At 42.6% G+C, this 14335-nt stretch overlaps 61 non-coding genes across 61 annotated transcripts; all 61 read left to right on the forward strand.

Annotated features, from left to right (window-relative positions):
- The first annotated feature begins 3 nt into the window (after nt 1–3).
- On the forward strand, nt 4–74 carry TRNAG-UCC (transfer RNA glycine (anticodon UCC)). Its single transcript has one exon. It is a non-coding gene; the product is annotated as a tRNA-Gly (tRNA).
- A 258-nt stretch (nt 75–332) lies between these two features.
- TRNAD-GUC (transfer RNA aspartic acid (anticodon GUC)) lies at nt 333–404 on the forward strand. The gene has a single exon. It is a non-coding gene; the product is annotated as a tRNA-Asp (tRNA).
- A 66-nt stretch (nt 405–470) lies between these two features.
- On the forward strand, nt 471–541 carry TRNAG-UCC (transfer RNA glycine (anticodon UCC)). Its single transcript has one exon. It is a non-coding gene; the product is annotated as a tRNA-Gly (tRNA).
- Nucleotides 542–799: 258 nt separating this feature from the next.
- TRNAD-GUC (transfer RNA aspartic acid (anticodon GUC)) lies at nt 800–871 on the forward strand. Its single transcript has one exon. It is a non-coding gene; the product is annotated as a tRNA-Asp (tRNA).
- A 66-nt stretch (nt 872–937) lies between these two features.
- Nucleotides 938–1008, forward strand: TRNAG-UCC (transfer RNA glycine (anticodon UCC)). The gene has a single exon. It is a non-coding gene; the product is annotated as a tRNA-Gly (tRNA).
- A 258-nt stretch (nt 1009–1266) lies between these two features.
- TRNAD-GUC (transfer RNA aspartic acid (anticodon GUC)) lies at nt 1267–1338 on the forward strand. The gene has a single exon. It is a non-coding gene; the product is annotated as a tRNA-Asp (tRNA).
- A 66-nt stretch (nt 1339–1404) lies between these two features.
- Nucleotides 1405–1475, forward strand: TRNAG-UCC (transfer RNA glycine (anticodon UCC)). Its single transcript has one exon. It is a non-coding gene; the product is annotated as a tRNA-Gly (tRNA).
- Nucleotides 1476–1733: 258 nt separating this feature from the next.
- On the forward strand, nt 1734–1805 carry TRNAD-GUC (transfer RNA aspartic acid (anticodon GUC)). Its single transcript has one exon. It is a non-coding gene; the product is annotated as a tRNA-Asp (tRNA).
- Nucleotides 1806–1871: 66 nt separating this feature from the next.
- On the forward strand, nt 1872–1942 carry TRNAG-UCC (transfer RNA glycine (anticodon UCC)). The gene has a single exon. It is a non-coding gene; the product is annotated as a tRNA-Gly (tRNA).
- Nucleotides 1943–2200: 258 nt separating this feature from the next.
- TRNAD-GUC (transfer RNA aspartic acid (anticodon GUC)) lies at nt 2201–2272 on the forward strand. The gene has a single exon. It is a non-coding gene; the product is annotated as a tRNA-Asp (tRNA).
- Nucleotides 2273–2338: 66 nt separating this feature from the next.
- On the forward strand, nt 2339–2409 carry TRNAG-UCC (transfer RNA glycine (anticodon UCC)). Its single transcript has one exon. It is a non-coding gene; the product is annotated as a tRNA-Gly (tRNA).
- Nucleotides 2410–2667: 258 nt separating this feature from the next.
- TRNAD-GUC (transfer RNA aspartic acid (anticodon GUC)) lies at nt 2668–2739 on the forward strand. The gene has a single exon. It is a non-coding gene; the product is annotated as a tRNA-Asp (tRNA).
- Nucleotides 2740–2805: 66 nt separating this feature from the next.
- On the forward strand, nt 2806–2876 carry TRNAG-UCC (transfer RNA glycine (anticodon UCC)). The gene has a single exon. It is a non-coding gene; the product is annotated as a tRNA-Gly (tRNA).
- Nucleotides 2877–3134: 258 nt separating this feature from the next.
- Nucleotides 3135–3206, forward strand: TRNAD-GUC (transfer RNA aspartic acid (anticodon GUC)). Its single transcript has one exon. It is a non-coding gene; the product is annotated as a tRNA-Asp (tRNA).
- Nucleotides 3207–3272: 66 nt separating this feature from the next.
- Nucleotides 3273–3343, forward strand: TRNAG-UCC (transfer RNA glycine (anticodon UCC)). The gene has a single exon. It is a non-coding gene; the product is annotated as a tRNA-Gly (tRNA).
- Nucleotides 3344–3601: 258 nt separating this feature from the next.
- TRNAD-GUC (transfer RNA aspartic acid (anticodon GUC)) lies at nt 3602–3673 on the forward strand. The gene has a single exon. It is a non-coding gene; the product is annotated as a tRNA-Asp (tRNA).
- A 66-nt stretch (nt 3674–3739) lies between these two features.
- TRNAG-UCC (transfer RNA glycine (anticodon UCC)) lies at nt 3740–3810 on the forward strand. The gene has a single exon. It is a non-coding gene; the product is annotated as a tRNA-Gly (tRNA).
- Nucleotides 3811–4068: 258 nt separating this feature from the next.
- Nucleotides 4069–4140, forward strand: TRNAD-GUC (transfer RNA aspartic acid (anticodon GUC)). Its single transcript has one exon. It is a non-coding gene; the product is annotated as a tRNA-Asp (tRNA).
- Nucleotides 4141–4206: 66 nt separating this feature from the next.
- TRNAG-UCC (transfer RNA glycine (anticodon UCC)) lies at nt 4207–4277 on the forward strand. The gene has a single exon. It is a non-coding gene; the product is annotated as a tRNA-Gly (tRNA).
- A 258-nt stretch (nt 4278–4535) lies between these two features.
- TRNAD-GUC (transfer RNA aspartic acid (anticodon GUC)) lies at nt 4536–4607 on the forward strand. Its single transcript has one exon. It is a non-coding gene; the product is annotated as a tRNA-Asp (tRNA).
- A 66-nt stretch (nt 4608–4673) lies between these two features.
- On the forward strand, nt 4674–4744 carry TRNAG-UCC (transfer RNA glycine (anticodon UCC)). The gene has a single exon. It is a non-coding gene; the product is annotated as a tRNA-Gly (tRNA).
- Nucleotides 4745–5002: 258 nt separating this feature from the next.
- Nucleotides 5003–5074, forward strand: TRNAD-GUC (transfer RNA aspartic acid (anticodon GUC)). Its single transcript has one exon. It is a non-coding gene; the product is annotated as a tRNA-Asp (tRNA).
- A 66-nt stretch (nt 5075–5140) lies between these two features.
- On the forward strand, nt 5141–5211 carry TRNAG-UCC (transfer RNA glycine (anticodon UCC)). Its single transcript has one exon. It is a non-coding gene; the product is annotated as a tRNA-Gly (tRNA).
- Nucleotides 5212–5469: 258 nt separating this feature from the next.
- On the forward strand, nt 5470–5541 carry TRNAD-GUC (transfer RNA aspartic acid (anticodon GUC)). Its single transcript has one exon. It is a non-coding gene; the product is annotated as a tRNA-Asp (tRNA).
- Nucleotides 5542–5607: 66 nt separating this feature from the next.
- On the forward strand, nt 5608–5678 carry TRNAG-UCC (transfer RNA glycine (anticodon UCC)). The gene has a single exon. It is a non-coding gene; the product is annotated as a tRNA-Gly (tRNA).
- A 258-nt stretch (nt 5679–5936) lies between these two features.
- TRNAD-GUC (transfer RNA aspartic acid (anticodon GUC)) lies at nt 5937–6008 on the forward strand. Its single transcript has one exon. It is a non-coding gene; the product is annotated as a tRNA-Asp (tRNA).
- A 66-nt stretch (nt 6009–6074) lies between these two features.
- Nucleotides 6075–6145, forward strand: TRNAG-UCC (transfer RNA glycine (anticodon UCC)). Its single transcript has one exon. It is a non-coding gene; the product is annotated as a tRNA-Gly (tRNA).
- Nucleotides 6146–6403: 258 nt separating this feature from the next.
- TRNAD-GUC (transfer RNA aspartic acid (anticodon GUC)) lies at nt 6404–6475 on the forward strand. The gene has a single exon. It is a non-coding gene; the product is annotated as a tRNA-Asp (tRNA).
- A 66-nt stretch (nt 6476–6541) lies between these two features.
- TRNAG-UCC (transfer RNA glycine (anticodon UCC)) lies at nt 6542–6612 on the forward strand. The gene has a single exon. It is a non-coding gene; the product is annotated as a tRNA-Gly (tRNA).
- Nucleotides 6613–6869: 257 nt separating this feature from the next.
- Nucleotides 6870–6941, forward strand: TRNAD-GUC (transfer RNA aspartic acid (anticodon GUC)). The gene has a single exon. It is a non-coding gene; the product is annotated as a tRNA-Asp (tRNA).
- Nucleotides 6942–7007: 66 nt separating this feature from the next.
- TRNAG-UCC (transfer RNA glycine (anticodon UCC)) lies at nt 7008–7078 on the forward strand. Its single transcript has one exon. It is a non-coding gene; the product is annotated as a tRNA-Gly (tRNA).
- Nucleotides 7079–7336: 258 nt separating this feature from the next.
- Nucleotides 7337–7408, forward strand: TRNAD-GUC (transfer RNA aspartic acid (anticodon GUC)). Its single transcript has one exon. It is a non-coding gene; the product is annotated as a tRNA-Asp (tRNA).
- Nucleotides 7409–7474: 66 nt separating this feature from the next.
- TRNAG-UCC (transfer RNA glycine (anticodon UCC)) lies at nt 7475–7545 on the forward strand. The gene has a single exon. It is a non-coding gene; the product is annotated as a tRNA-Gly (tRNA).
- A 258-nt stretch (nt 7546–7803) lies between these two features.
- On the forward strand, nt 7804–7875 carry TRNAD-GUC (transfer RNA aspartic acid (anticodon GUC)). Its single transcript has one exon. It is a non-coding gene; the product is annotated as a tRNA-Asp (tRNA).
- Nucleotides 7876–7941: 66 nt separating this feature from the next.
- Nucleotides 7942–8012, forward strand: TRNAG-UCC (transfer RNA glycine (anticodon UCC)). Its single transcript has one exon. It is a non-coding gene; the product is annotated as a tRNA-Gly (tRNA).
- A 257-nt stretch (nt 8013–8269) lies between these two features.
- On the forward strand, nt 8270–8341 carry TRNAD-GUC (transfer RNA aspartic acid (anticodon GUC)). Its single transcript has one exon. It is a non-coding gene; the product is annotated as a tRNA-Asp (tRNA).
- Nucleotides 8342–8407: 66 nt separating this feature from the next.
- TRNAG-UCC (transfer RNA glycine (anticodon UCC)) lies at nt 8408–8478 on the forward strand. Its single transcript has one exon. It is a non-coding gene; the product is annotated as a tRNA-Gly (tRNA).
- A 258-nt stretch (nt 8479–8736) lies between these two features.
- TRNAD-GUC (transfer RNA aspartic acid (anticodon GUC)) lies at nt 8737–8808 on the forward strand. Its single transcript has one exon. It is a non-coding gene; the product is annotated as a tRNA-Asp (tRNA).
- A 66-nt stretch (nt 8809–8874) lies between these two features.
- On the forward strand, nt 8875–8945 carry TRNAG-UCC (transfer RNA glycine (anticodon UCC)). Its single transcript has one exon. It is a non-coding gene; the product is annotated as a tRNA-Gly (tRNA).
- A 258-nt stretch (nt 8946–9203) lies between these two features.
- TRNAD-GUC (transfer RNA aspartic acid (anticodon GUC)) lies at nt 9204–9275 on the forward strand. The gene has a single exon. It is a non-coding gene; the product is annotated as a tRNA-Asp (tRNA).
- A 66-nt stretch (nt 9276–9341) lies between these two features.
- On the forward strand, nt 9342–9412 carry TRNAG-UCC (transfer RNA glycine (anticodon UCC)). The gene has a single exon. It is a non-coding gene; the product is annotated as a tRNA-Gly (tRNA).
- A 257-nt stretch (nt 9413–9669) lies between these two features.
- TRNAD-GUC (transfer RNA aspartic acid (anticodon GUC)) lies at nt 9670–9741 on the forward strand. Its single transcript has one exon. It is a non-coding gene; the product is annotated as a tRNA-Asp (tRNA).
- A 66-nt stretch (nt 9742–9807) lies between these two features.
- Nucleotides 9808–9878, forward strand: TRNAG-UCC (transfer RNA glycine (anticodon UCC)). The gene has a single exon. It is a non-coding gene; the product is annotated as a tRNA-Gly (tRNA).
- A 258-nt stretch (nt 9879–10136) lies between these two features.
- TRNAD-GUC (transfer RNA aspartic acid (anticodon GUC)) lies at nt 10137–10208 on the forward strand. The gene has a single exon. It is a non-coding gene; the product is annotated as a tRNA-Asp (tRNA).
- A 66-nt stretch (nt 10209–10274) lies between these two features.
- TRNAG-UCC (transfer RNA glycine (anticodon UCC)) lies at nt 10275–10345 on the forward strand. The gene has a single exon. It is a non-coding gene; the product is annotated as a tRNA-Gly (tRNA).
- A 258-nt stretch (nt 10346–10603) lies between these two features.
- Nucleotides 10604–10675, forward strand: TRNAD-GUC (transfer RNA aspartic acid (anticodon GUC)). Its single transcript has one exon. It is a non-coding gene; the product is annotated as a tRNA-Asp (tRNA).
- Nucleotides 10676–10741: 66 nt separating this feature from the next.
- TRNAG-UCC (transfer RNA glycine (anticodon UCC)) lies at nt 10742–10812 on the forward strand. The gene has a single exon. It is a non-coding gene; the product is annotated as a tRNA-Gly (tRNA).
- Nucleotides 10813–11070: 258 nt separating this feature from the next.
- Nucleotides 11071–11142, forward strand: TRNAD-GUC (transfer RNA aspartic acid (anticodon GUC)). Its single transcript has one exon. It is a non-coding gene; the product is annotated as a tRNA-Asp (tRNA).
- Nucleotides 11143–11208: 66 nt separating this feature from the next.
- TRNAG-UCC (transfer RNA glycine (anticodon UCC)) lies at nt 11209–11279 on the forward strand. The gene has a single exon. It is a non-coding gene; the product is annotated as a tRNA-Gly (tRNA).
- A 258-nt stretch (nt 11280–11537) lies between these two features.
- On the forward strand, nt 11538–11609 carry TRNAD-GUC (transfer RNA aspartic acid (anticodon GUC)). Its single transcript has one exon. It is a non-coding gene; the product is annotated as a tRNA-Asp (tRNA).
- Nucleotides 11610–11675: 66 nt separating this feature from the next.
- On the forward strand, nt 11676–11746 carry TRNAG-UCC (transfer RNA glycine (anticodon UCC)). The gene has a single exon. It is a non-coding gene; the product is annotated as a tRNA-Gly (tRNA).
- Nucleotides 11747–12003: 257 nt separating this feature from the next.
- TRNAD-GUC (transfer RNA aspartic acid (anticodon GUC)) lies at nt 12004–12075 on the forward strand. The gene has a single exon. It is a non-coding gene; the product is annotated as a tRNA-Asp (tRNA).
- Nucleotides 12076–12141: 66 nt separating this feature from the next.
- Nucleotides 12142–12212, forward strand: TRNAG-UCC (transfer RNA glycine (anticodon UCC)). The gene has a single exon. It is a non-coding gene; the product is annotated as a tRNA-Gly (tRNA).
- Nucleotides 12213–12470: 258 nt separating this feature from the next.
- TRNAD-GUC (transfer RNA aspartic acid (anticodon GUC)) lies at nt 12471–12542 on the forward strand. The gene has a single exon. It is a non-coding gene; the product is annotated as a tRNA-Asp (tRNA).
- Nucleotides 12543–12608: 66 nt separating this feature from the next.
- On the forward strand, nt 12609–12679 carry TRNAG-UCC (transfer RNA glycine (anticodon UCC)). The gene has a single exon. It is a non-coding gene; the product is annotated as a tRNA-Gly (tRNA).
- A 258-nt stretch (nt 12680–12937) lies between these two features.
- On the forward strand, nt 12938–13009 carry TRNAD-GUC (transfer RNA aspartic acid (anticodon GUC)). The gene has a single exon. It is a non-coding gene; the product is annotated as a tRNA-Asp (tRNA).
- Nucleotides 13010–13075: 66 nt separating this feature from the next.
- TRNAG-UCC (transfer RNA glycine (anticodon UCC)) lies at nt 13076–13146 on the forward strand. The gene has a single exon. It is a non-coding gene; the product is annotated as a tRNA-Gly (tRNA).
- A 258-nt stretch (nt 13147–13404) lies between these two features.
- TRNAD-GUC (transfer RNA aspartic acid (anticodon GUC)) lies at nt 13405–13476 on the forward strand. Its single transcript has one exon. It is a non-coding gene; the product is annotated as a tRNA-Asp (tRNA).
- A 66-nt stretch (nt 13477–13542) lies between these two features.
- Nucleotides 13543–13613, forward strand: TRNAG-UCC (transfer RNA glycine (anticodon UCC)). The gene has a single exon. It is a non-coding gene; the product is annotated as a tRNA-Gly (tRNA).
- Nucleotides 13614–13871: 258 nt separating this feature from the next.
- Nucleotides 13872–13943, forward strand: TRNAD-GUC (transfer RNA aspartic acid (anticodon GUC)). Its single transcript has one exon. It is a non-coding gene; the product is annotated as a tRNA-Asp (tRNA).
- Nucleotides 13944–14009: 66 nt separating this feature from the next.
- TRNAG-UCC (transfer RNA glycine (anticodon UCC)) lies at nt 14010–14080 on the forward strand. The gene has a single exon. It is a non-coding gene; the product is annotated as a tRNA-Gly (tRNA).
- Nucleotides 14081–14335: the final 255 nt, after the last annotated feature.

The following is a 14335-nucleotide window of genomic DNA, read 5'->3' on the forward strand; positions in this document are numbered from 1 at the left end:
CAAGCATCGGTAGTTCAATGGTAGAATTCTCGCCTTCCAAGCGGGAGGTCCGGGTTCGATTCCCGGCCGGTGCAAGCCGTACGATCTCGTTTCTTTGATTCTCAAAATCGTGCACATTTTTTGTAAAACCAATAACGTTTCTCGAAAAGTAAAGTGTTCAGAAATCGCCTAGACCATTATTTCTAGCGTAGAGTATTTTATTGGGTTACTTTTTCTTCAAACTCACTTTTTCATTTAATTAGTGACTATCGCGCATGCTCCGGGACTTAGCGAAAAAAATTCGGATAGAAGTACCATAAGTTTAAAAAACTGAGATAACCAAATTTGATTCATCCTCGGTAGTATAGTGGTGAGTATCCTCGCCTGTCACGCGAGAGACCGGGGTTCGATTCCCCGCCGGGGAGCGGCTTTTTAAATGTATACTAATCTAGGCTTCTTTTGTGTGTCATATCGAAGTGTGACCTATGCAAGCATCGGTAGTTCAATGGTAGAATTCTCGCCTTCCAAGCGGGAGGTCCGGGTTCGATTCCCGGCCGGTGCAAGCCGTACGATCTCGTTTCTTTGATTCTCAAAATCGTGCACATTTTTTGTAAAACCAATAACGTTTCTCGAAAAGTAAAGTGTTCAGAAATCGCCTAGACCATTATTTCTAGCGTAGAGTATTTTATTGGGTTACTTTTTCTTCAAACTCACTTTTTCATTTAATTAGTGACTATCGCGCATGCTCCGGGACTTAGCGAAAAAAATTCGGATAGAAGTACCATAAGTTTAAAAAACTGAGATAACCAAATTTGATTCATCCTCGGTAGTATAGTGGTGAGTATCCTCGCCTGTCACGCGAGAGACCGGGGTTCGATTCCCCGCCGGGGAGCGGCTTTTTAAATGTATACTAATCTAGGCTTCTTTTGTGTGTCATATCGAAGTGTGACCTATGCAAGCATCGGTAGTTCAATGGTAGAATTCTCGCCTTCCAAGCGGGAGGTCCGGGTTCGATTCCCGGCCGGTGCAAGCCGTACGATCTCGTTTCTTTGATTCTCAAAATCGTGCACATTTTTTGTAAAACCAATAACGTTTCTCGAAAAGTAAAGTGTTCAGAAATCGCCTAGACCATTATTTCTAGCGTAGAGTATTTTATTGGGTTACTTTTTCTTCAAACTCACTTTTTCATTTAATTAGTGACTATCGCGCATGCTCCGGGACTTAGCGAAAAAAATTCGGATAGAAGTACCATAAGTTTAAAAAACTGAGATAACCAAATTTGATTCATCCTCGGTAGTATAGTGGTGAGTATCCTCGCCTGTCACGCGAGAGACCGGGGTTCGATTCCCCGCCGGGGAGCGGCTTTTTAAATGTATACTAATCTAGGCTTCTTTTGTGTGTCATATCGAAGTGTGACCTATGCAAGCATCGGTAGTTCAATGGTAGAATTCTCGCCTTCCAAGCGGGAGGTCCGGGTTCGATTCACGGCCGGTGCAAGCCGTACGATCTCGTTTCTTTGACTCTCAAAATCGTGCACATTTTTTGTAAAACCAATAACGTTTCTCGAAAAGTAAAGTGTTCAGAAATCGCCTAGACCATTATTTCTAGCGTAGAGTATTTTATTGGGTTACTTTTTCTTCAAACTCACTTTTTCATTTAATTAGTGACTATCGCGCATGCTCCGGGACTTAGCGAAAAAAATTCGGATAGAAGTACCATAAGTTTAAAAAACTGAGATAACCAAATTTGATTCATCCTCGGTAGTATAGTGGTGAGTATCCTCGCCTGTCACGCGAGAGACCGGGGTTCGATTCCCCGCCGGGGAGCGGCTTTTTAAATGTATACTAATCTAGGCTTCTTTTGTGTGTCATATCGAAGTGTGACCTATGCAAGCATCGGTAGTTCAATGGTAGAATTCTCGCCTTCCAAGCGGGAGGTCCGGGTTCGATTCCCGGCCGGTGCAAGCCGTACGATCTCGTTTCTTTGATTCTCAAAATCGTGCACATTTTTTGTAAAACCAATAACGTTTCTCGAAAAGTAAAGTGTTCAGAAATCGCCTAGACCATTATTTCTAGCGTAGAGTATTTTATTGGGTTACTTTTTCTTCAAACTCACTTTTTCATTTAATTAGTGACTATCGCGCATGCTCCGGGACTTAGCGAAAAAAATTCGGATAGAAGTACCATAAGTTTAAAAAACTGAGATAACCAAATTTGATTCATCGTCGGTAGTATAGTGGTGAGTATCCTCGCCTGTCACGCGAGAGACCGGGGTTCGATTCCCCGCCGGGGAGCGGCTTTTTAAATGTATACTAATCTAGGCTTCTTTTGTGTGTCATATCGAAGTGTGACCTATGCAAGCATCGGTAGTTCAATGGTAGAATTCTCGCCTTCCAAGCGGGAGGTCCGGGTTCGATTCCCGGCCGGTGCAAGCCGTACGATCTCGTTTCTTTGACTCTCAAAATCGTGCACATTTTTTGTAAAACCAATAACGTTTCTCGAAAAGTAAAGGGTTCAGAAATCGCCTTGACTATTATTTCTAGCGTAGAGTATTTTATTGGGTTTCTTTTTCTTCAAACTCACTTTTTCATTTAATTAGTGACTATCGCGCATGCTCCGGGACTTGGCGAAAAAAATTCGGATAGAAGTACCATAAGTTTAAAAAACTGAGATAACCAAATTTGATTCATCCTCGGTAGTATAGTGGTGAGTATCCTCGCCTGTCACGCGAGAGACCGGGGTTCGATTCCCCGCCGGGGAGCGGCTTTTTAAATGTATACTAATCTAGGCTTCTTTTGTGTGTCATATCGAAGTGTGACCTATGCAAGCATCGGTAGTTCAATGGTAGAATTCTCGCCTTCCAAGCGGGAGGTCCGGGTTCGATTCACGGCCGGTGCAAGCCGTACGATCTCGTTTCTTTGACTCTCAAAATCGTGCACATTTTTTGTAAAACCAATAACGTTTCTCGAAAAGTAAAGTGTTCAGAAATCGCCTAGACCATTATTTCTAGCGTAGAGTATTTTATTGGGTTACTTTTTCTTCAAACTCACTTTTTCATTTAATTAGTGACTATCGCGCATGCTCCGGGACTTAGCGAAAAAAATTCGGATAGAAGTACCATAAGTTTAAAAAACTGAGATAACCAAATTTGATTCATCCTCGGTAGTATAGTGGTGAGTATCCTCGCCTGTCACGCGAGAGACCGGGGTTCGATTCCCCGCCGGGGAGCGGCTTTTTAAATGTATACTAATCTAGGCTTCTTTTGTGTGTCATATCGAAGTGTGACCTATGCAAGCATCGGTAGTTCAATGGTAGAATTCTCGCCTTCCAAGCGGGAGGTCCGGGTTCGATTCCCGGCCGGTGCAAGCCGTACGATCTCGTTTCTTTGATTCTCAAAATCGTGCACATTTTTTGTAAAACCAATAACGTTTCTCGAAAAGTAAAGTGTTCAGAAATCGCCTAGACCATTATTTCTAGCGTAGAGTATTTTATTGGGTTACTTTTTCTTCAAACTCACTTTTTCATTTAATTAGTGACTATCGCGCATGCTCCGGGACTTAGCGAAAAAAATTCGGATAGAAGTACCATAAGTTTAAAAAACTGAGATAACCAAATTTGATTCATCCTCGGTAGTATAGTGGTGAGTATCCTCGCCTGTCACGCGAGAGACCGGGGTTCGATTCCCCGCCGGGGAGCGGCTTTTTAAATGTATACTAATCTAGGCTTCTTTTGTGTGTCATATCGAAGTGTGACCTATGCAAGCATCGGTAGTTCAATGGTAGAATTCTCGCCTTCCAAGCGGGAGGTCCGGGTTCGATTCCCGGCCGGTGCAAGCCGTACGATCTCGTTTCTTTGATTCTCAAAATCGTGCACATTTTTTGTAAAACCAATAACGTTTCTCGAAAAGTACAGTGTTCAGAAATCGCCTAGACCATTATTTCTAGCGTAGAGTATTTTATTGGGTTACTTTTTCTTCAAACTCACTTTTTCATTTAATTAGTGACTATCGCGCATGCTCCGGGACTTAGCGAAAAAAATTCGGATAGAAGTACTATAAGTTTAAAAAACTGAGATAACCAAATTTGATTCATCCTCGGTAGTATAGTGGTGAGTATCCTCGCCTGTCACGCGAGAGACCGGGGTTCGATTCCCCGCCGGGGAGCGGCTTTTTAAATGTATACTAATCTAGGCTTCTTTTGTGTGTCATATCGAAGTGTGACCTATGCAAGCATCGGTAGTTCAATGGTAGAATTCTCGCCTTCCAAGCGGGAGGTCCGGGTTCGATTCCCGGCCGGTGCAAGCCGTACGATCTCGTTTCTTTGATTCTCAAAATCGTGCACATTTTTTGTAAAACCAATAACGTTTCTCGAAAAGTAAAGTGTTCAGAAATCGCCTAGACCATTATTTCTAGCGTAGAGTATTTTATTGGGTTACTTTTTCTTCAAACTCACTTTTTCATTTAATTAGTGACTATCGCGCATGCTCCGGGACTTAGCGAAAAAAATTCGGATAGAAGTACCATAAGTTTAAAAAACTGAGATAACCAAATTTGATTCATCCTCGGTAGTATAGTGGTGAGTATCCTCGCCTGTCACGCGAGAGACCGGGGTTCGATTCCCCGCCGGGGAGCGGCTTTTTAAATGTATACTAATCTAGGCTTCTTTTGTGTGTCATATCGAAGTGTGACCTATGCAAGCATCGGTAGTTCAATGGTAGAATTCTCGCCTTCCAAGCGGGAGGTCCGGGTTCGATTCCCGGCCGGTGCAAGCCGTACGATCTCGTTTCTTTGATTCTCAAAATCGTGCACATTTTTTGTAAAACCAATAACGTTTCTCGAAAAGTAAAGTGTTCAGAAATCGCCTAGACCATTATTTCTAGCGTAGAGTATTTTATTGGGTTACTTTTTCTTCAAACTCACTTTTTCATTTAATTAGTGACTATCGCGCATGCTCCGGGACTTAGCGAAAAAAATTCGGATAGAAGTACCATAAGTTTAAAAAACTGAGATAACCAAATTTGATTCATCCTCGGTAGTATAGTGGTGAGTATCCTCGCCTGTCACGCGAGAGACCGGGGTTCGATTCCCCGCCGGGGAGCGGCTTTTTAAATGTATACTAATCTAGGCTTCTTTTGTGTGTCATATCGAAGTGTGACCTATGCAAGCATCGGTAGTTCAATGGTAGAATTCTCGCCTTCCAAGCGGGAGGTCCGGGTTCGATTCCCGGCCGGTGCAAGCCGTACGATCTCGTTTCTTTGATTCTCAAAATCGTGCACATTTTTTGTAAAACCAATAACGTTTCTCGAAAAGTAAAGTGTTCAGAAATCGCCTAGACCATTATTTCTAGCGTAGAGTATTTTATTGGGTTACTTTTTCTTCAAACTCACTTTTTCATTTAATTAGTGACTATCGCGCATGCTCCGGGACTTAGCGAAAAAAATTCGGATAGAAGTACCATAAGTTTAAAAAACTGAGATAACCAAATTTGATTCATCCTCGGTAGTATAGTGGTGAGTATCCTCGCCTGTCACGCGAGAGACCGGGGTTCGATTCCCCGCCGGGGAGCGGCTTTTTAAATGTATACTAATCTAGGCTTCTTTTGTGTGTCATATCGAAGTGTGACCTATGCAAGCATCGGTAGTTCAATGGTAGAATTCTCGCCTTCCAAGCGGGAGGTCCGGGTTCGATTCACGGCCGGTGCAAGCCGTACGATCTCGTTTCTTTGACTCTCAAAATCGTGCACATTTTTTGTAAAACCAATAACGTTTCTCGAAAAGTAAAGTGTTCAGAAATCGCCTAGACCATTATTTCTAGCGTAGAGTATTTTATTGGGTTACTTTTTCTTCAAACTCACTTTTTCATTTAATTAGTGACTATCGCGCATGCTCCGGGACTTAGCGAAAAAAATTCGGATAGAAGTACCATAAGTTTAAAAAACTGAGATAACCAAATTTGATTCATCCTCGGTAGTATAGTGGTGAGTATCCTCGCCTGTCACGCGAGAGACCGGGGTTCGATTCCCCGCCGGGGAGCGGCTTTTTAAATGTATACTAATCTAGGCTTCTTTTGTGTGTCATATCGAAGTGTGACCTATGCAAGCATCGGTAGTTCAATGGTAGAATTCTCGCCTTCCAAGCGGGAGGTCCGGGTTCGATTCCCGGCCGGTGCAAGCCGTACGATCTCGTTTCTTTGATTCTCAAAATCGTGCACATTTTTTGTAAAACCAATAACGTTTCTCGAAAAGTAAAGTGTTCAGAAATCGCCTAGACCATTATTTCTAGCGTAGAGTATTTTATTGGGTTACTTTTTCTTCAAACTCACTTTTTCATTTAATTAGTGACTATCGCGCATGCTCCGGGACTTAGCGAAAAAAATTCGGATAGAAGTACCATAAGTTTAAAAAACTGAGATAACCAAATTTGATTCATCGTCGGTAGTATAGTGGTGAGTATCCTCGCCTGTCACGCGAGAGACCGGGGTTCGATTCCCCGCCGGGGAGCGGCTTTTTAAATGTATACTAATCTAGGCTTCTTTTGTGTGTCATATCGAAGTGTGACCTATGCAAGCATCGGTAGTTCAATGGTAGAATTCTCGCCTTCCAAGCGGGAGGTCCGGGTTCGATTCCCGGCCGGTGCAAGCCGTACGATCTCGTTTCTTTGACTCTCAAAATCGTGCACATTTTTTGTAAAACCAATAACGTTTCTCGAAAAGTAAAGGGTTCAGAAATCGCCTTGACTATTATTTCTAGCGTAGAGTATTTTATTGGGTTTCTTTTTCTTCAAACTCACTTTTTCATTTAATTAGTGACTATCGCGCATGCTCCGGGACTTAGCGAAAAAAATTCGGATAGAAGTACTATAAGTTTAAAAAACTGAGATAACCAATTTTACTCATCCTCGGTAGTATAGTGGTGAGTATCCTCGCCTGTCACGCGAGAGACCGGGGTTCGATTCCCCGCCGGGGAGCGGCTTTTTAAATGTATACTAATCTAGGCTTCTTTTGTGTGTCATATCGAAGTGTGACCTATGCAAGCATCGGTAGTTCAATGGTAGAATTCTCGCCTTCCAAGCGGGAGGTCCGGGTTCGATTCACGGCCGGTGCAAGCCGTACGATCTCGTTTCTTTGACTCTCAAAATCGTGCACATTTTTTGTAAAACCAATAACGTTTCTCGAAAAGTAAAGTGTTCAGAAATCGCCTAGACCATTATTTCTAGCGTAGAGTATTTTATTGGGTTACTTTTTCTTCAAACTCACTTTTTCATTTAATTAGTGACTATCGCGCATGCTCCGGGACTTAGCGAAAAAAATTCGGATAGAAGTACCATAAGTTTAAAAAACTGAGATAACCAAATTTGATTCATCCTCGGTAGTATAGTGGTGAGTATCCTCGCCTGTCACGCGAGAGACCGGGGTTCGATTCCCCGCCGGGGAGCGGCTTTTTAAATGTATACTAATCTAGGCTTCTTTTGTGTGTCATATCGAAGTGTGACCTATGCAAGCATCGGTAGTTCAATGGTAGAATTCTCGCCTTCCAAGCGGGAGGTCCGGGTTCGATTCCCGGCCGGTGCAAGCCGTACGATCTCGTTTCTTTGATTCTCAAAATCGTGCACATTTTTTGTAAAACCAATAACGTTTCTCGAAAAGTAAAGTGTTCAGAAATCGCCTAGACCATTATTTCTAGCGTAGAGTATTTTATTGGGTTACTTTTTCTTCAAACTCACTTTTTCATTTAATTAGTGACTATCGCGCATGCTCCGGGACTTAGCGAAAAAAATTCGGATAGAAGTACCATAAGTTTAAAAAACTGAGATAACCAAATTTGATTCATCGTCGGTAGTATAGTGGTGAGTATCCTCGCCTGTCACGCGAGAGACCGGGGTTCGATTCCCCGCCGGGGAGCGGCTTTTTAAATGTATACTAATCTAGGCTTCTTTTGTGTGTCATATCGAAGTGTGACCTATGCAAGCATCGGTAGTTCAATGGTAGAATTCTCGCCTTCCAAGCGGGAGGTCCGGGTTCGATTCCCGGCCGGTGCAAGCCGTACGATCTCGTTTCTTTGACTCTCAAAATCGTGCACATTTTTTGTAAAACCAATAACGTTTCTCGAAAAGTAAAGGGTTCAGAAATCGCCTTGACTATTATTTCTAGCGTAGAGTATTTTATTGGGTTTCTTTTTCTTCAAACTCACTTTTTCATTTAATTAGTGACTATCGCGCATGCTCCGGGACTTAGCGAAAAAAATTCGGATAGAAGTACTATAAGTTTAAAAAACTGAGATAACCAATTTTACTCATCCTCGGTAGTATAGTGGTGAGTATCCTCGCCTGTCACGCGAGAGACCGGGGTTCGATTCCCCGCCGGGGAGCGGTTTATTATATGTATACTAATCTAGGCTTCTTTTGTGTGTCATATCGAAGTGTGACCTATGCAAGCATCGGTAGTTCAATGGTAGAATTCTCGCCTTCCAAGCGGGAGGTCCGGGTTCGATTCCCGGCTGGTGCAACCCGTACGATCTCGTTTCTTTGACTCTCAAAATCGTGCACATTTTTTGTAAAACCAATAACGTTTCTCGAAAAGTAAAGGGTTCAGAAATCGCCTTGACCATTATTTCTAGCGTAGAGTATTTTATTGGGTTACTTTTTCTTCAAACTCACTTTTTCATTTAATTAGTGACTATCGCGCATGCTCCGGGACTTAGCGAAAAAAATTCGGATAGAAGTACCATAAGTTTAAAAAACTGAGATAACCAAATTTGATTCATCCTCGGTAGTATAGTGGTGAGTATCCTCGCCTGTCACGCGAGAGACCGGGGTTCGATTCCCCGCCGGGGAGCGGCTTTTTAAATGTATACTAATCTAGGCTTCTTTTGTGTGTCATATCGAAGTGTGACCTATGCAAGCATCGGTAGTTCAATGGTAGAATTCTCGCCTTCCAAGCGGGAGGTCCGGGTTCGATTCCCGGCCGGTGCAAGCCGTACGATCTCGTTTCTTTGATTCTCAAAATCGTGCACATTTTTTGTAAAACCAATAACGTTTCTCGAAAAGTACAGTGTTCAGAAATCGCCTAGACCATTATTTCTAGCGTAGAGTATTTTATTGGGTTACTTTTTCTTCAAACTCACTTTTTCATTTAATTAGTGACTATCGCGCATGCTCCGGGACTTAGCGAAAAAAATTCGGATAGAAGTACCATAAGTTTAAAAAACTGAGATAACCAAATTTGATTCATCGTCGGTAGTATAGTGGTGAGTATCCTCGCCTGTCACGCGAGAGACCGGGGTTCGATTCCCCGCCGGGGAGCGGCTTTTTAAATGTATACTAATCTAGGCTTCTTTTGTGTGTCATATCGAAGTGTGACCTATGCAAGCATCGGTAGTTCAATGGTAGAATTCTCGCCTTCCAAGCGGGAGGTCCGGGTTCGATTCCCGGCCGGTGCAAGCCGTACGATCTCGTTTCTTTGACTCTCAAAATCGTGCACATTTTTTGTAAAACCAATAACGTTTCTCGAAAAGTAAAGGGTTCAGAAATCGCCTTGACTATTATTTCTAGCGTAGAGTATTTTATTGGGTTTCTTTTTCTTCAAACTCACTTTTTCATTTAATTAGTGACTATCGCGCATGCTCCGGGACTTAGCGAAAAAAATTCGGATAGAAGTACTATAAGTTTAAAAAACTGAGATAACCAATTTTACTCATCCTCGGTAGTATAGTGGTGAGTATCCTCGCCTGTCACGCGAGAGACCGGGGTTCGATTCCCCGCCGGGGAGCGGTTTATTATATGTATACTAATCTAGGCTTCTTTTGTGTGTCATATCGAAGTGTGACCTATGCAAGCATCGGTAGTTCAATGGTAGAATTCTCGCCTTCCAAGCGGGAGGTCCGGGTTCGATTCCCGGCTGGTGCAACCCGTACGATCTCGTTTCTTTGACTCTCAAAATCGTGCACATTTTTTGTAAAACCAATAACGTTTCTCGAAAAGTAAAGGGTTCAGAAATCGCCTTGACCATTATTTCTAGCGTAGAGTATTTTATTGGGTTACTTTTTCTTCAAACTCACTTTTTCATTTAATTAGTGACTATCGCGCATGCTCCGGGACTTAGCGAAAAAAATTCGGATAGAAGTACCATAAGTTTAAAAAACTGAGATAACCAAATTTGATTCATCCTCGGTAGTATAGTGGTGAGTATCCTCGCCTGTCACGCGAGAGACCGGGGTTCGATTCCCCGCCGGGGAGCGGCTTTTTAAATGTATACTAATCTAGGCTTCTTTTGTGTGTCATATCGAAGTGTGACCTATGCAAGCATCGGTAGTTCAATGGTAGAATTCTCGCCTTCCAAGCGGGAGGTCCGGGTTCGATTCACGGCCGGTGCAAGCCGTACGATCTCGTTTCTTTGACTCTCAAAATCGTGCACATTTTTTGTAAAACCAATAACGTTTCTCGAAAAGTAAAGTGTTCAGAAATCGCCTAGACCATTGTTTCTAGCGTAGAGTATTTTATTGGGTTACTTTTTCTTCAAACTCACTTTTTCATTTAATTAGTGACTATCGCGCATGCTCCGGGACTTAGCGAAAAAAATTCGGATAGAAGTACCATAAGTTTAAAAAACTGAGATAACCAAATTTGATTCATCCTCGGTAGTATAGTGGTGAGTATCCTCGCCTGTCACGCGAGAGACCGGGGTTCGATTCCCCGCCGGGGAGCGGCTTTTTAAATGTATACTAATCTAGGCTTCTTTTGTGTGTCATATCGAAGTGTGACCTATGCAAGCATCGGTAGTTCAATGGTAGAATTCTCGCCTTCCAAGCGGGAGGTCCGGGTTCGATTCACGGCCGGTGCAAGCCGTACGATCTCGTTTCTTTGACTCTCAAAATCGTGCACATTTTTTGTAAAACCAATAACGTTTCTCGAAAAGTAAAGTGTTCAGAAATCGCCTAGACCATTATTTCTAGCGTAGAGTATTTTATTGGGTTACTTTTTCTTCAAACTCACTTTTTCATTTAATTAGTGACTATCGCGCATGCTCCGGGACTTAGCGAAAAAAATTCGGATAGAAGTACCATAAGTTTAAAAAACTGAGATAACCAAATTTGATTCATCCTCGGTAGTATAGTGGTGAGTATCCTCGCCTGTCAAGCGAGAGACCGGGGTTCGATTCCCCGCCGGGGAGCGGCTTTTTAAATGTATACTAATCTAGGCTTCTTTTGTGTGTCATATCGAAGTGTGACCTATGCAAGCATCGGTAGTTCAATGGTAGAATTCTCGCCTTCCAAGCGGGAGGTCCGGGTTCGATTCTTGGCCGGTGCAAGCCGTACGATCTCGTTTCTTTGATTCTCAAAATCGTGCACATTTTTTGTAAAACCAATAACGTTTCTCGAAAAGTAAAGTGTTCAGAAATCGCCTAGACCATTATTTCTAGCGTAGAGTATTTTATTGGGTTACTTTTTCTTCAAACTCACTTTTTCATTTAATTAGTGACTATCGCGCATGCTCCGGGACTTAGCGAAAAAAATTCGGATAGAAGTACCATAAGTTTAAAAAACTGAGATAACCAAATTTGATTCATCGTCGGTAGTATAGTGGTGAGTATCCTCGCCTGTCACGCGAGAGACCGGGGTTCGATTCCCCGCCGGGGAGCGGCTTTTTAAATGTATACTAATCTAGGCTTCTTTTGTGTGTCATATCGAAGTGTGACCTATGCAAGCATCGGTAGTTCAATGGTAGAATTCTCGCCTTCCAAGCGGGAGGTCCGGGTTCGATTCCCGGCCGGTGCAAGCCGTACGATCTCGTTTCTTTGACTCTCAAAATCGTGCACATTTTTTGTAAAACCAATAACGTTTCTCGAAAAGTAAAGGGTTCAGAAATCGCCTTGACTATTATTTCTAGCGTAGAGTATTTTATTGGGTTTCTTTTTCTTCAAACTCACTTTTTCATTTAATTAGTGACTATCGCGCATGCTCCGGGACTTAGCGAAAAAAATTCGGATAGAAGTACTATAAGTTTAAAAAACTGAGATAACCAATTTTACTCATCCTCGGTAGTATAGTGGTGAGTATCCTCGCCTGTCACGCGAGAGACCGGGGTTCGATTCCCCGCCGGGGAGCGGTTTATTATATGTATACTAATCTAGGCTTCTTTTGTGTGTCATATCGAAGTGTGACCTATGCAAGCATCGGTAGTTCAATGGTAGAATTCTCGCCTTCCAAGCGGGAGGTCCGGGTTCGATTCCCGGCTGGTGCAACCCGTACGATCTCGTTTCTTTGACTCTCAAAATCGTGCACATTTTTTGTAAAACCAATAACGTTTCTCGAAAAGTAAAGGGTTCAGAAATCGCCTTGACCATTATTTCTAGCGTAGAGTATTTTATTGGGTTACTTTTTCTTCAAACTCACTTTTTCATTTAATTAGTGACTATCGCGCATGCTCCGGGACTTAGCGAAAAAAATTCGGATAGAAGTACCATAAGTTTAAAAAACTGAGATAACCAAATTTGATTCATCCTCGGTAGTATAGTGGTGAGTATCCTCGCCTGTCACGCGAGAGACCGGGGTTCGATTCCCCGCCGGGGAGCGGCTTTTTAAATGTATACTAATCTAGGCTTCTTTTGTGTGTCATATCGAAGTGTGACCTATGCAAGCATCGGTAGTTCAATGGTAGAATTCTCGCCTTCCAAGCGGGAGGTCCGGGTTCGATTCCCGGCTGGTGCAACCCGTACGATCTCGTTTCTTTGACTCTCAAAATCGTGCACATTTTTTGTAAAACCAATAACGTTTCTCGAAAAGTAAAGTGTTCAGAAATCGCCTAGACCATTATTTCTAGCGTAGAGTATTTTATTGGGTTACTTTTTCTTCAAACTCACTTTTTCATTTAATTAGTGACTATCGCGCATGCTCCGGGACTTAGCGAAAAAAATTCGGATAGAAGTACCATAAGTTTAAAAAACTGAGATAACCAAATTTGATTCATCCTCGGTAGTATAGTGGTGAGTATCCTCGCCTGTCACGCGAGAGACCGGGGTTCGATTCCCCGCCGGGGAGCGGCTTTTTAAATGTATACTAATCTAGGCTTCTTTTGTGTGTCATATCGAAGTGTGACCTATGCAAGCATCGGTAGTTCAATGGTAGAATTCTCGCCTTCCAAGCGGGAGGTCCGGGTTCGATTCACGGCCGGTGCAAGCCGTACGATCTCGTTTCTTTGACTCTCAAAATCGTGCACATTTTTTGTAAAACCAATAACGTTTCTCGAAAAGTAAAGTGTTCAGAAATCGCCTAGACCATTATTTCTAGCGTAGAGTATTTTATTGGGTTACTTTTTCTTCAAACTCACTTTTTCATTTAATTAGTGACTATCGCGCATGCTCCGGGACTTAGCGAAAAAAATTCGGATAGAAGTACCATAAGTTTAAAAAACTGAGATAACCAAATTTGATTCATCCTCGGTAGTATAGTGGTGAGTATCCTCGCCTGTCACGCGAGAGACCGGGGTTCGATTCCCCGCCGGGGAGCGGCTTTTTAAATGTATACTAATCTAGGCTTCTTTTGTGTGTCATATCGAAGTGTGACCTATGCAAGCATCGGTAGTTCAATGGTAGAATTCTCGCCTTCCAAGCGGGAGGTCCGGGTTCGATTCACGGCCGGTGCAAGCCGTACGATCTCGTTTCTTTGACTCTCAAAATCGTGCACATTTTTTGTAAAACCAATAACGTTTCTCGAAAAGTAAAGTGTTCAGAAATCGCCTAGACCATTATTTCTAGCGTAGAGTATTTTATTGGGTTACTTTTTCTTCAAACTCACTTTTTCATTTAATTAGTGACTATCGCGCATGCTCCGGGACTTAGCGAAAAAAATTCGGATAGAAGTACCATAAGTTTAAAAAACTGAGATAACCAAATTTGATTCATCCTCGGTAGTATAGTGGTGAGTATCCTCGCCTGTCACGCGAGAGACCGGGGTTCGATTCCCCGCCGGGGAGCGGCTTTTTAAATGTATACTAATCTAGGCTTCTTTTGTGTGTCATATCGAAGTGTGACCTATGCAAGCATCGGTAGTTCAATGGTAGAATTCTCGCCTTCCAAGCGGGAGGTCCGGGTTCGATTCACGGCCGGTGCAAGCCGTACGATCTCGTTTCTTTGACTCTCAAAATCGTGCACATTTTTTGTAAAACCAATAACGTTTCTCGAAAAGTAAAGTGTTCAGAAATCGCCTAGACCATTATTTCTAGCGTAGAGTATTTTATTGGGTTACTTTTTCTTCAAACTCACTTTTTCATTTAATTAGTGACTATCGCGCATGCTCCGGGACTTAGCGAAAAAAATTCGGATAGAAGTACCATAAGTTTAAAAAACTGAGATAACCAAATTTGAT

Source organism: Phalangium opilio, unplaced genomic scaffold (genome assembly GCF_054372755.1).
Source record: "Phalangium opilio isolate 3A_F unplaced genomic scaffold, DU_Popi_V2 ptg000352l_1, whole genome shotgun sequence".
In the NCBI taxonomy this organism is placed as follows: domain Eukaryota; kingdom Metazoa; phylum Arthropoda; class Arachnida; order Opiliones; family Phalangiidae; genus Phalangium; species Phalangium opilio.